Below are 12,786 nucleotides of genomic sequence, written 5' to 3' on the forward strand. Positions count from 1 at the left end.
CTACAGGCAGGGCGAGTTATAAAGCTAGTTATAAAGTCCCACAGCTAGTAACTTTACCGAAGCTGTCATTTTTTTGGCATCAGATGATAAGTTTTACCTCCTACCCTGAGGAAAGGATGGACAGATCCGCTCCCAGCACTGCCCTCAGCGAGGGTGAGGGTTTCTGTGCGGGCAACGGAGAAAAGGCAGCTCTGAAAAGTGATTTTTTTTCCCAAGGTACCGTCTTCTTGGTTCACAGTTCTCCAGCTAATTCCCTCGCAGAGGCAGAACTCCGCTACGAGAGCATCCCGCGGTAGGGGCTGCTCTGCACAGAGCGACGCGGCCGGGCGCCGGCGCGAGGGGGAGGGATGCAAGCCATCGGATGCAGCTGCGTAGCCACATCCTTGGTGCGTTTCTTCTCCTATCCCGGTCAGCAACACGCCCTCCAAGCTGCGATTAAAATATAGAGGGAGTGTTTATGGCAATAAAAGTCTGAATCATTCAAGTTCTGGGTTGTTTTGGTTCAGCTTTGCTTTTCTTTAACCCAGGCCGGGATCCCGGTGCGTCAGCTGGGATGGACGTGTTCGCGTCGCGCTGTTTCCCCGTCTAGCAGGATTCCTAACGACAAGGATTCTCCCAGAGGACTCGGCTCACCGGCTGCATTGGCAGGCACGTCTGGGTGAACTGAAGGAGCAACGTTTTGGAATTCCCTTCATTCGCTCTAGGGCAAAACCCTTCAGCTCAGGGCAGCGCCTGCACGGTGGGAAACAGGCACAAATCCAGCTTAATCCCCTCGAACCTTGCCTGAGGAATGGGGTTAAGTCTATTCTTTTCACATGGGTCACTTCAGTTCTCCTTTTCCCTCGGCTTTACCCTCATTCACAGCTGAGAAAATGGATTATTCGCCCAACTTTGTTTCTTTAGCATCACTGGCTTATAGGTTATAAACTTAAACAAAACTCACAACAATTACCAATAAATTAGGGTTTCCCCTCTCTTTTTTCGCCATTTCTCAACTTCACCCACCTCCTTGGCATCACCACCAGAGCTTATTGCCGATACCCGTCAGTCTTAAGTAAGCTGGAGTTTCTAAGCCCACCTAAATTTCTCTCTCCACCTACTTCACCCTAGACAAACCTGAGGAAAGCGAAGGCACAAAGCCCCAAAGCTAAGGGGTGTGCTCTGCACCCCGGCCGTGCCCAAGCTCTCCTTCAGCTCTCTTCAAACTCTCATTGAGGCACATCAGTACTGGTCAACCTCAAGCTCCAGGCATGACCAAGTGCCTCCTGAAGCAATGAAATTGGCTATTTTTGTCTCTAAATCCTCAAGGAACAACCTGACCGGGGGTGGAGAGACCTTTAAAGCCCCAGCAAAGTCTGAGGCTGCGACGAGGCAGCGGAGGCAGAGCGAGGTGCGGAGGGTACGGCAGGAACGTTGGCGTGGGACGCAGTCAGGGCTAGTCACCTCATCGGTTAAATCACACCACAAACACCCTATTTCTAATGACAGTTTGCAAAACGTCAGCTTATCAAGCGGACCCACAAAGGCAATCGCATTAGACGTGGCTTAGACACGTCCTCCCATTAAAAATAAAAACCCAGAGCACTTGGCCTGAGATACATCCATACCTCTCTTCCATAAAAGACCCTGCTGAGTAGATCTACAGGTGGCAGAGGAAGGGCTGCGCCACGCGGCCACAGGCTCGTTATCCCTTGCACATTTCTCATCGTAGGAGCACAAGATAATTGTTGTGTGAGGCTCCACTCCTTTTTCCCTTCTCTTCTTCGGAAGGGCCGCTGGCCCAGGACTTTCCAAAGGGATGGTGGTTATGGACTCGTGGACCTGCCTCCTCCCCTCAGCCCCGCACTAACCAGGGTTAACCTTTGTCATGCTGGTGCCTCTCCGCTTGCAGAAAAGCTTTGTGGATAAACGCTAATATAGGCAAGTAATTATACAACCATAGCTCAGTAACGCTACATTAAACATCATCCTAAGTCATCACCACGCTCCACGAGAGCTCCAGAGGGTATCCTTGAAGGCTCCCACGCTAAGGGCCAGGAGAACAGCATGGGCCTTGCATCTGGCCTCGAGAGCCCTCTCCTAAAGCCTCCCGTCTCCCTCGCGAGCTCCTTCAGCTCCAGCAGTCCTGCCCTCTGCAGTCCTGGGCCGCGTTTGCCATCATTAGGCTTTCAAACCTCGCCGTGGCCAGCCAAAACCCTCTGTAAGCGCCTGCAAAGCCACCGAGTTCCCCTTCCAACTACTCCCTAACCTCGGTTTTGGGAGGGACGGTAGCAAAAGCAAACTGCCCTCCGCTTGCGTGCTACAACGCAACCTGAGCGAGTGCCCAGCCACGCAGGAACGTGCCCAGCCACAAGCAGCGCGGGAGCCCCCGGGCTCCTTGCTCAGCACCAAGGGTCTCCGACCGCCTCCTCGCACCCCTCTCAGCTTGCAGCCTCTCGCTGCTGCCTTATCAGCTTTTGGGGCAAAGACGGCGCTTTTTGCTGCAACTCTGTGCATCTCTCCGAGGCCTCCTAACTCTACGTTAAGGCAGGCAATATTTTTTTTTTCTTTTTTTCCTCTTTAATTTCTAATAATGTTGCCAAAGAAACCGGCCTTTGCAATCCAGCCCAAAGAACCGACCGAACATACTGTGAAGTGGCATCGGAAGAGGGGTCAAAGCAATCAATCAGTGACACCAATTGTGTCAAGTGGATTTTAAAAACACCTGAAGTGGTTTTTAAAAATACCTCGTGTTTTATTATAAAGCGCTTTAGGATTAAATTGTGGTTGGTTTTTGTTGTTGGTTTGTTTTTTTTTTTTTTAAAAGGGGCCCCAATCTCTGAACACCCCAGGAACATCACGAGAACCAAGGGAATTGGGTCCTACAGCCTCACCAGAGCATCTCCTGCACGGATAATACACCAGTAAAAGGCTTGGAAAGCACCGGCGTGGAAAGCACGTTCCAGCAAGGGATCTCTATGTAAAAGAACAGGAGAAAAGGTGGAAAAGAAGAAAGAGAGAGAAAACGGAAAGGAGAAAAAAAAAAGCTGCATTTTGGCCCTTTTCTAGAAACACGGGGACAAATCCCTCTTTCCCTCTCTCGGTTCATCACATCTGTTTTCAACCAGCAGAGGAGATCCCAGCCCTGCCAGCATCCTTGCCAGGCCCAAGGAATTAGCACCGCTTAAACCTTTGGCATTACCCGGGGAAAACAAACCAACCAACCGACCCCAACAAAGCCACGCAACCCAAACCTCCCACAACCCCGCAAAGCCTGCCTTGCTGACCCTGTCCACCTTGAGACACTGCCCGCACCCGAGCGCCGTTTCCCGAGCGCCGCCATCCCTCCGGCAGAATCACACTAAGCCTCAGCATATCGACCGTGGCTGCGGAGGAGGACCGGGAGAGGGCCAGGCTCATTTGCCAGGGCAGGGAAAAAGCAACCCCGCCGCACCGCGGCCCCCCGAGCCCTCCTGCTACGCCTCCCGCTCCCCTTTCTGCGCTGATTGCAAAACCTTGCCCTTCTGCTGATTACAGCTGATGGTCCTGGCTGGTTTTTGCCCCTCCAGACCAGATCCTCTATTATCGAGGGTCTGGTTTTTCTAAAAGGTTTGTTGTTTTGTTGGTTTGGCTTTTTTTTTTTTTTTGATTGCTTTTTCAGTTCAGCTAGTGAGTTTATTTTTTTGCTTGGGCTCTTTCCTACCCTGTCTGGATGTGCTGATGGATTTCGGTGCTTGCCAGAATTCAGCAAAACCAGGCTCGCTGGGTAGTATTAACTTCTAACCCCCGTGTAAAAATAGCTGCAATAAAGCAGAGTGAATAATATAAGCTTCACCTAATGTAACTTTGATTAAAAAGCGCTGCCCTCTTCATCACTCCTGGGTGATAACTCCGGAGAAACGTCCTTCCCGAGGTCTGGAAAGCCTGCAAGGTCTGGGGAGAGAAGAGCCGATGAGACGCCGGCACGTCCCAGGGCTGCTGCCGAGCCCCAAAGGGAAGGCGAAGGGAGCAAACTCAGAGGAAAAGACAAAAAAAAGAGATTCCTCCCACGGCCAGGTAGCAGAGGCAGTCAAAAAGCAGCTTTAGCAGGGCAGCCCACAGACCCTCCCGGCTTTAGCCCGGCTGCAGGACCAAGGCACCAAGGTCCACGGCAGAGAAGCATCATCCTTTCCCACAGAAGACCTTCCTTCAGATGCAAAAAACCTCCACGTATTTAATTATTCTCCTCTTCGCTCCTGGTGCCGGCAGACTGTGGCAGGAGATGTTTTGTTACAGCATGCAGGAGGAGGCAGAAAAGGTTTTAATTTCACGCCTTGCACCAAGCGCTGCAATTTTGGACACTGTTTGTTATCTGACTTCTGGCCCTATCTCTGGTCCCGGCGCTCCTCAGGCAGCCGCGGCCAGTTGGCTTTTTAATTTATTCTCTGCTAGGATGGGGATTCTGTTCAAGTGAGAGCCCTCACCGGCCAGGCGTGCCGTTTTAATAACAAAATGCCTTCAAGTTTGGAGGTGTGACTTTGTGCCAGGTTAATATGGCACCTGCCGCTTCGGGGGGGGGCGGGGGGGGCTGCGGCTCCTGTGGCACAGCAGATGGGGCTGAAGGAAACCCCACCACTGTAAATCACCATCTCCTCCAACTTTCATCCACCTGGAAAGAAAAAAAAATATAAATCGCCAGGGACTAAAAACTAATCCCCATATCTCCCAGCTGGCTGAACCATAACCCTGACTCAAAGGACCACCTCCCAGAAAGCGAGAGGAAGCTCGCAACTGCTGCTCCGATACCTTTGTCACCATCAAAAGTACCCAAGACCATGAAATTCTTGCTCAAGGGCCTGAGGCTGAACCTTTCTTTGTCCGTATTTGGTTTATTTGTTTGGGTTTTGGGGTTTTTTTTTTGTCTATAGCTGTGCCCACGTCTTTAGGAAAACCTGCTGTGGTGCAAAAGGCCCCCGAAACGTGTGTCTGCAGGCGTTCGCTCTCTTCGGTGACTCCTGGGACCTAGAAACGTCAGCACGAATCTCTGTTTTCATTTTTTAAAGGCATTTTCAGCCTTTTCCCTTGTAATCAGACTGGAAATGTAAACAGATCACAGACTGGAGGGCGCCTGTCCTTTTTATCTGCGATGCTGCCGGCCCACGGGTGCCCAGTCTCCGGTGCACCCCTGCACAGCCCCGTCCCTGCTCACCTGCACGCGCTGCAGAGCCCCGGTCCAACACCTCTGACGCTTGACAAATCCCGTGGCCAGGCGGAGCTGCCGGCAGCATCTCACCCAGGCGCTCGCGGGATCTCTCAGGTTGCCCGAAGCCGAGCCACCATCTCGAGTGACAAGCCAGGGTGACCTCCTGGCTCATGAAACACCAGCTTAATAGCACGAGAGACAGCGAGCGAGCGACCTAAACCCCGTGCCGACTGATCCTAGCTGCTCCTGTCAGAGGAGAGACATCTCCTAAGCTTTCTGCCTTGCTTTCTCCGGCAGCACCGTGCTGCTGCCCTGCTGCAACCACACTCGGTCCCGAGCTCTTCAGAGCAACGGCGTGGAGATGCTTTTACCCCGAACCCCTCAGGTAGATACAGCTACTGATTTTGGTCTGCATCACGATGCACCTCGGGCTTTTGTCTACCCAAAGCACAGCTTGCCTGGGCTGGTACCTCTGCATGACACGAGCAGATGGGTGCTCATTCCCCAGCGGAGGATCGAGGATGTCTTGGGAAACGGCTGCCCCCAGCCCTCCAGGCTGATCCTTTGCACAGCAGCAAGGCAAAGATTTTCCTACGTTTTCAGCAGAAGCAAGCAGCAAGGCGTAAAGACACATTTGCAGGCTGGGGAGCTGCAGCATCCCCTCGTGTTAGACAACAGGAAAAAAAAAAAACCAACCCTAAACACACCAACCAACCAAAAAAAACCCCACAAACAAATAAAACCCCAAACAGCAAAACAACCAGACTCTGAGCACCTTCGAGATGATCACACCCCAGGGAAAACTCTTCCCAAAGTTTCTGTTGTTTAAAACTTCTTCGCAAACCCCGACCCCTCTCTTTCTTCCAGGGTGGTCTGTCAATACAGAGTTTAGATCTCTGGCAAAGCACTCGGGATGAAAGAAATCAAGAGTAGGTAATTGCTGCGTGAAAATGACAGCGCAGCGATTTACACGGACAAAACCGGACTGCAGAATACCAAGAGGCAGCCAACAGCGGAGAATCAATACCTCCCAAGAGGTGGGATTATTAGGGAGAGAAAGGGGCTTGCAAGATCCATAAGTGCCTGATGACTGACTATTTCCAAACGACCGTCCGCTGAATGAGAATTGCCTTCAGAGGGATGCCGGGCCCTTTCTGAGGGTGAGCATTTAGCCTGGGGATGCTGCCACATCTCTGCGAGGTGCTGCGAAGCCGGGCGGTGAAACACGGCTGCTCCATCACCCCCCGCCTTCCCCGCATCTTTCCGGCAAAGGCTCGAGACCCCGGTTGCAAAAGGGAGCCCTTCTCTTTCTGGGGTGCACCCCGCTCCGGCGGTGGATGGGGCCAGGTACCATCCCAACAGGGATTTTAGGTAAAGCAGGCTCTTGCATTTTGGCCTGCGCGGTGGGGTTTCTATCAGAAACGCATCAGAAAGAGGCAGCAGAAGAAAACGTGGGTTTGCAATTCCTCTTTTGTTTTTGCCAGCATACCCACAAGGCATCCCCGCGGATCAGATTTGTCAATTCCCCTTATTTCCTAGAAAAGACAGTCACGTTCCATCAGAATCTTTTAAATCCCAATTTCCACGCTTTGCTCAACTCTTCCACGCTGTAGCCACGTGCGAGGTACATCCTACAGAGCCTTCGACATCCCCGCAAAACGACGAGCGTATCTGTTTTACACCTCTCCATAAAGGCACGGGGATCCCCTCCGGCACTGCCAAGCGATGATTACTTGTGGTTTCAGCCCCAGCAGAGCCTGTGACCCACACGAGACATTCCCCTCCCGTTCGCCAGGGACGGCCGAGCACCCGAGCAGCTAAAACACCACCACAGGACAACAACCTCACCTTGCTTTTCCCCCCGATACGGCAGGTATACAGCCCCAAAAGCATCCTCAGGATCAGTCACCTGGAAAACACAAATGTGTGCAACTCCAGCCAAAGATCTGCCCTCCGAAGATGAAGGGAGCTCATTTTTAACAAGCGCGCCTCTGGGCATTTTGGCTTTTCATCGAGCGGGCTGCTGCAAACAGGCTGGAAGCTGCTCTCAGTGCCTTGGGGGAAAACTCATATTTGACTTAGTGCTAAATATGCTCAAAACAACAAAAGGTCCCCCAGAAGAAAGCAGCCAGGAGACCCAGGAGCCTCATTTTCTCAGGGGACCTTCTCTCCGCTCAGCTCTTTTGCCCGAGAATCTCTCAGCCAATTGCTCACAGTGTATCTGGGTAGGAAATACGAGTAAAAGCCAGAACAGCTATCTCCTCTCTGACCGCCGTACAGGTCCAGTGCATGTACATCTGGCTTTAGTTTTCCTTTTTTTTTTCCCCCCTTAAAAATTTCAAAGGCAAAAGCATAAATAAGATTTTCTCATAGGAGGGGAGAGGAGGGAGATCACAGTGCAAGCAAGAAGGGAGTGAGGAGGACCCTAAAAGAGTAATTTTTGAAATGTCAGCAGGCAAGTGTTTGTCCAGGGACAGCTTGGATATGCTATTTCTTTTTCAAAGGATGGTAAAAACACCTCTTCTGTCTCTGGTTTTGCACCATTTAGTTCATCAGCCTGGACAGGAGACAGGAGCCATACGGCAGGGAAAGAGCAATGCACAAGACACCCTCTCTGAAATCTTCTTCCAGCAGAGTTTCTTCTCTTACTATTTATTTGCTATTAAGTGTATACAGGAGGAACACAAATGAGCTGGGTTTTTTTGGTTTTTTTTTTTTTGAATTGGAGGAGCTGTTTGCTATCACTTAGCTTAGGCCAGGGAAGGAGGGTGAAAAACTAAGGACTTATGAACCCTGTTGGACAGGAGTAGAGAGGGCTCGGAGGAGCTTTGGCATGCCCAGCTCAGCATCGCCAGTGCCACAGACAGCCCTCGGAGCTCGTCTGGGAGCCGGGAGGATGATAAAGGCCAGGGATGGGGGACAGAGGACCGCGGGAACCGAGAAAGGGGACAGCAGAAGAAAACTCCTCCATCTCCTCTCCTAGCGCCCTACATTGGCTGAGCCGAACCTTTTACACTGCCCAAAACCTTGCTGCTTCCAGCATCCCCCTTTCCCTGCAGGCTTTCTAGACAAACGACCGTTCTTCACAGCAAAAAGCAACATGAGCCCCAAAAAACAGAACAAAGAAGAAAAGGGTGCCTCAACCCTTCCGCTTCTGAGTTTCACAAAAGGCAGGAGATTTAACTTTTAGGCCCACGTAGGAACTACTCAGTCTCTAGGAAGGGTCAGTAGACTAAAACAAAACAGCAACCGGCACTAAAAATGAGGAAAGTTCAAGTGGGAGCAGGAAAAGTGAGGTTTAAGGATGCATTTCATACCGGTGTGACTTTCACGGCTTGCGGTACTGTGCATCCTCCGACCGTGAGCAGACATCACGCTCCCCTAAGCACGGGAGCTAAACAGAAAGAGCCGGTGCAGTGGCCGCGGTCGGAGCAATCGCGTGTTTTGTAGGATCCACCTGTGCCCTCGGCACATCCGGTTTGCAGACCTGACTGCGCACAGAGGAGCGGCTCACGTTGTTGTATTTAAAACCACAATTCAGAGAACAAAGGAAACAGGCTTATGTTGGGTCTACAAACCTTCACCGTCATTCTGAAGCCACAAAAATAAACAAAAGGTGCCCTCGAATCAGAAAACCAAGGCATAAGACCTGACACTCCCAACAAACCACCAGATATCAGCTGTTCCCGAGATCCTGTCCCTCCCCCAAAGCCTGGACGAGAGGCACTGAAGCAATGCTCAGCAGCAACAGATGTGGGCTATTTTGGGCCAAAAGGAACGAACGCCAGAGCTGGAACGGCGTAACATTGTCAGCCAAATAACCGCAGTGACGTCTGCTCTGGAAACGCTGCGCCGGAGGCAGGACTTCGCCCTGTCGGCCCCCAGCACAGGCAGCGGGAGCAGACGCCCACCAACAGCACGTCATCCCTCTGGCCTCCTCTGCTTCCTTCTCCCAGCACCCCAAAATGAAGACGATATGGACCGGCCACCTCGCGCGGTCCCAGCTGGAACAACTTCACAGCAGGGAGGGCAATGTAAAGTTACCAAATCGGTTAGGTTGGAAAAGACCTTTAGGATCATCGAGTCCAACCATCAACCTAACACTGCCAAGCCCACCGTGAAACCACGTCCCTAGATGCCACGGTCAGGTAGCAAAAGGATAGCAGAAGGGAGACGGAGCAACGATAAGTGCTATTAATGGTAAAGGGCTATTAAAACAAAGCACGCCCACTGAAGCAGAACACTGAAGTCAAGGGAAAATTCACCTGGATGAGGATAACCCAGAAACAAATATTCAGCTTGCAGCCCAACAGTTACGAATACAAAGAAGAGAGAGGACCTTTGATATCTTGATGGATCTCCATGTAATTCTTGTTCTCAGGCCTGGTTCAAGACTTAACCAGGAAATGAGAAGAAAAGCCCCTTATCAAAGTCACAGTAAGGAGGAGGATTTGATGCTCGTTAAGGGTTGGCTACGACCGATGATTAAGAAGAGAGAGCAGAAATGCCGAGTGGGCAACGGTGCGGCATTTAACCCAACTGCAGACTTGGTGCCCACCTGCTACGGCAGCAACAGCCCATTAAAACGCAACAAGCAAAATAATGTTTCAGGAACGCATCTACTTCAAAACAGCTGCACCCGGCAAACATTATATGGCCTAAGACTCAGATGCTCTTCTTCTTCCCATCAGTCAGGCTCGGTGAAGGATTTGCTGCGCGGGTTTTGTTTTGTTTATTACTTCTAATGACTTTCTCATTATCATTTTGCTGTGAAACATAAACGATGGTTATGGGAGAAATCATATTATTTGGATGACTTTATTAAATTAGAGAGCAAATCTGTGTATATTTCTGGCTCAGGATGAATGTTTGAACTTTGAGAGGCCAAAATTCATTTTCAGACAAAGCCATTTTCGGAAGCTCTGGAATCAGTGGTTAAATCTGCCCCCAGCTGCAAGGGAGATGTATGGGGGTATTTCTCAATTTAAACCCTTCTAGCAATTTAACCAAATCACCAAACCAAAACCCTGCTTCTAGTTCCGTTTATGAGAAACTCGAGGCTTGTGGAACATAATGGAGAAATAAAGGCAAAATGGCACAAGAAAAAAAATAAAATAAAATAAATCCTGTCTTCATGCCCCCATTCCCCTAACCCTCATACAGGGACTTCATTCAGCTCATGAATTTTCTAGGAGAGAAATCACTGTCTTCACACCTTCACAACACGAGCTGAAAAAGTGCTTATTTCTACAGATACCGCTAGGGCGGATAACACCCGTACAGCTCCCCCAGAAATAGCAACAGCAGCCAGCAGACATGCCAACGGCTTACCACGCTGGTGCAGGTTACCTGCAAGAATTAGAGATGCGCCACTTCAAAATGTACAAGGAGATGTCTGGCACCTTATCTGCAGCAGGGCTCCTGCAGGACCACCGGCAGGACTCAGCTGGTGGTGACAGGGGAAGAAAAGCGAGTGTGAAACACACACAAGATGAGAAAGCTGTTGCTAGACGGGCAGAAGAGATTGTCGTTTTCTCCTCTTTTCCATCCACGCATCATCCATCCATCCCTGCATCCATCCCTGTCCCAGGAGGGAACCAGAAACCAAATACATTTTCCAGGCATCGAATCAAAGGGTCCCCCACAGCCGCTACCTGACACTGGAATAAACCGTTAAAAACAATAAATTCCCCTCAAGCACGCCCAAAGGAAAAAAGAGCAAGAGAAAATCAACCCCGATAAAAGATCTGTTAAATGAAAGTACTTTTGGCATGCCGACCCAAAATATATGGCCTGCAACAAGCAAGCTTTGTGAGAGAAATCCCTGCTGGAAAGAGACAGCAAGGAAGAGAAGGGGAAGTGGTTGGGGTCCTCCACTCCCCACTGGGGCAGGGAACGTGGTAGGACCTGCGAGGAGCAGCACGCTTTGGAGCAGATGTGCCCGTGGGCACCAGGAGCCCAAAGACAGTCTCAAGCACTGACTGTGGGTCAGTTCCAAGGGTATGGAGGGAACTGTCATCTTCTGTTGTGCTGTTTTTTCTGGGTTATTTTAAATCTTGGTGCTCAGCTGTGGCAGACCTTACGCAGGTGGTGAAATACACGGCCACAGAAGCATGCTGCCAAGAATATCAAACCCGTGGCTACTATTTCACCCAATGCCAGCCTGTTGTCCTACACGGACCAGGAGAAGCTGGAGACTTCTCTCCCAGGGACCGCTGCCTTGCCAGGACAGCTGGGCAGGACCCAGCTCTCACTTAGCAGGCATGTCACCCAAATAAATACAGAAACAGCTGGATCTGCAAGGAGCTAAAGATGTGCAACACCCATGAAAGAACAAGTTAATTCAAGCTTCCTTCTCTCAGAGACCTTCTGGGAGCTGCAGGCCACCACCATGTGTCACCACCACCATTTCCCCTCCAAAGACTCCCCCTGGATTGCTAAAAGCCCCCGACACTCAAGAACACGCTGCTGCTCCTTCCCTGCAAGCAAAGGGCCTTTGATACTCGCAGGCAGATTTTTGCAACGAAAGCCATGCAGCTCCTCTCCTTCCTTCCTCCTCCTCGCCGCCTGGCAGGGTGCCTGCTGGTTTCTGACACCCACCAGCCCCACCAGAGCCATGACCCTGGCACTCAAGGAGCGGCACAGCAGCACAGCTCGTGGTGGCTCATGGCAAGAAACCTCTCCTAATAAATTGGCTTGCTAATTAGCAATGAGATCCACTCAGGTGGAGCACAGAGCAATGCTGTTAGTTTATCCCCCCCCTTCAAGGGGAGGAACTTTTCTCCTTCCATAAAGCGTCTCTGCCCATTATTTGTAGGACATGGCTGAGACCAGCCGGCCCAAGGAAGGCTACAAAGCACACTGGTTCTCCCCAGGTGGGGTAATGAAAGCGTGCTGTAAACAGCGGGAAGATAGAGGTGTGAATCCTCCTCACAGCCACGGTGCAGAAGGACCTAAACCAGAGGAGACCTCTCTGCACCAAGGCTGAAGCCCACCAGCCCACATCCTGGCATCCCTTATCCTCCCGTGGCATTTAATCTGCAGGTGGAGAGGGGAGCCTTCACCTTCCTGAGCTTGTATGAAAACACTCGTCGTGACAATTTCTTACCTTCCTCGTTAAGACAACTCTTGAGCTGAGACTGCGAAGCAAACCCCAATCCCATCAACTCTGCCAAGCCCTCTTTATTCTGTACATGCCCGGTCATACCCTCTTGTCTAAACCTACAGCCCGGCAGATGTTTCAGCCACTCAAAAGGAAGCCACGGGCACGGCCAGGAGCACGCGAGTTGAGGTATGGTGCCTGAAACCAGCTTCCCAATGCCTGCACTGAATAAAAGGTCCAGTCGCGGCGGAGGGCAACGAGCAGTACCGTGTTTCACACGCCACCTGCATGGCACACCTCGGAACGGGGTTGCAACATGACACACGTTGATGAAGAACTGATGTGACGCTCTTGTAGCAAACTACCGCGGTCCAGGAACGACGTCCTACTTCTTACAACAAAAGGACAGAAATCCTATGAACATATTTACTGTTTGAAAAACATCTCTTGACACCCAATCAATGGAAATAACCTGCACCCTTTTCCCACAAGAAGCTGGCAAAGTACTCGCTTCAAGCCCGAG

The 12,786-nt window shown here is 51.0% G+C and overlaps 1 protein-coding gene across 5 annotated transcripts in view; it reads right to left on the minus strand.

Annotated features, from left to right (window-relative positions):
- Window positions 1–12,786, minus strand: part of CDH23 (cadherin related 23) — a 207,333-nt gene that overhangs the window by 127,015 nt on the left and 67,532 nt on the right. The window lies entirely within an intron of this gene.

Source organism: Grus americana, chromosome 7 (assembly GCF_028858705.1).
Source record: "Grus americana isolate bGruAme1 chromosome 7, bGruAme1.mat, whole genome shotgun sequence".
Lineage (NCBI taxonomy): Eukaryota > Metazoa > Chordata > Aves > Gruiformes > Gruidae > Grus > Grus americana.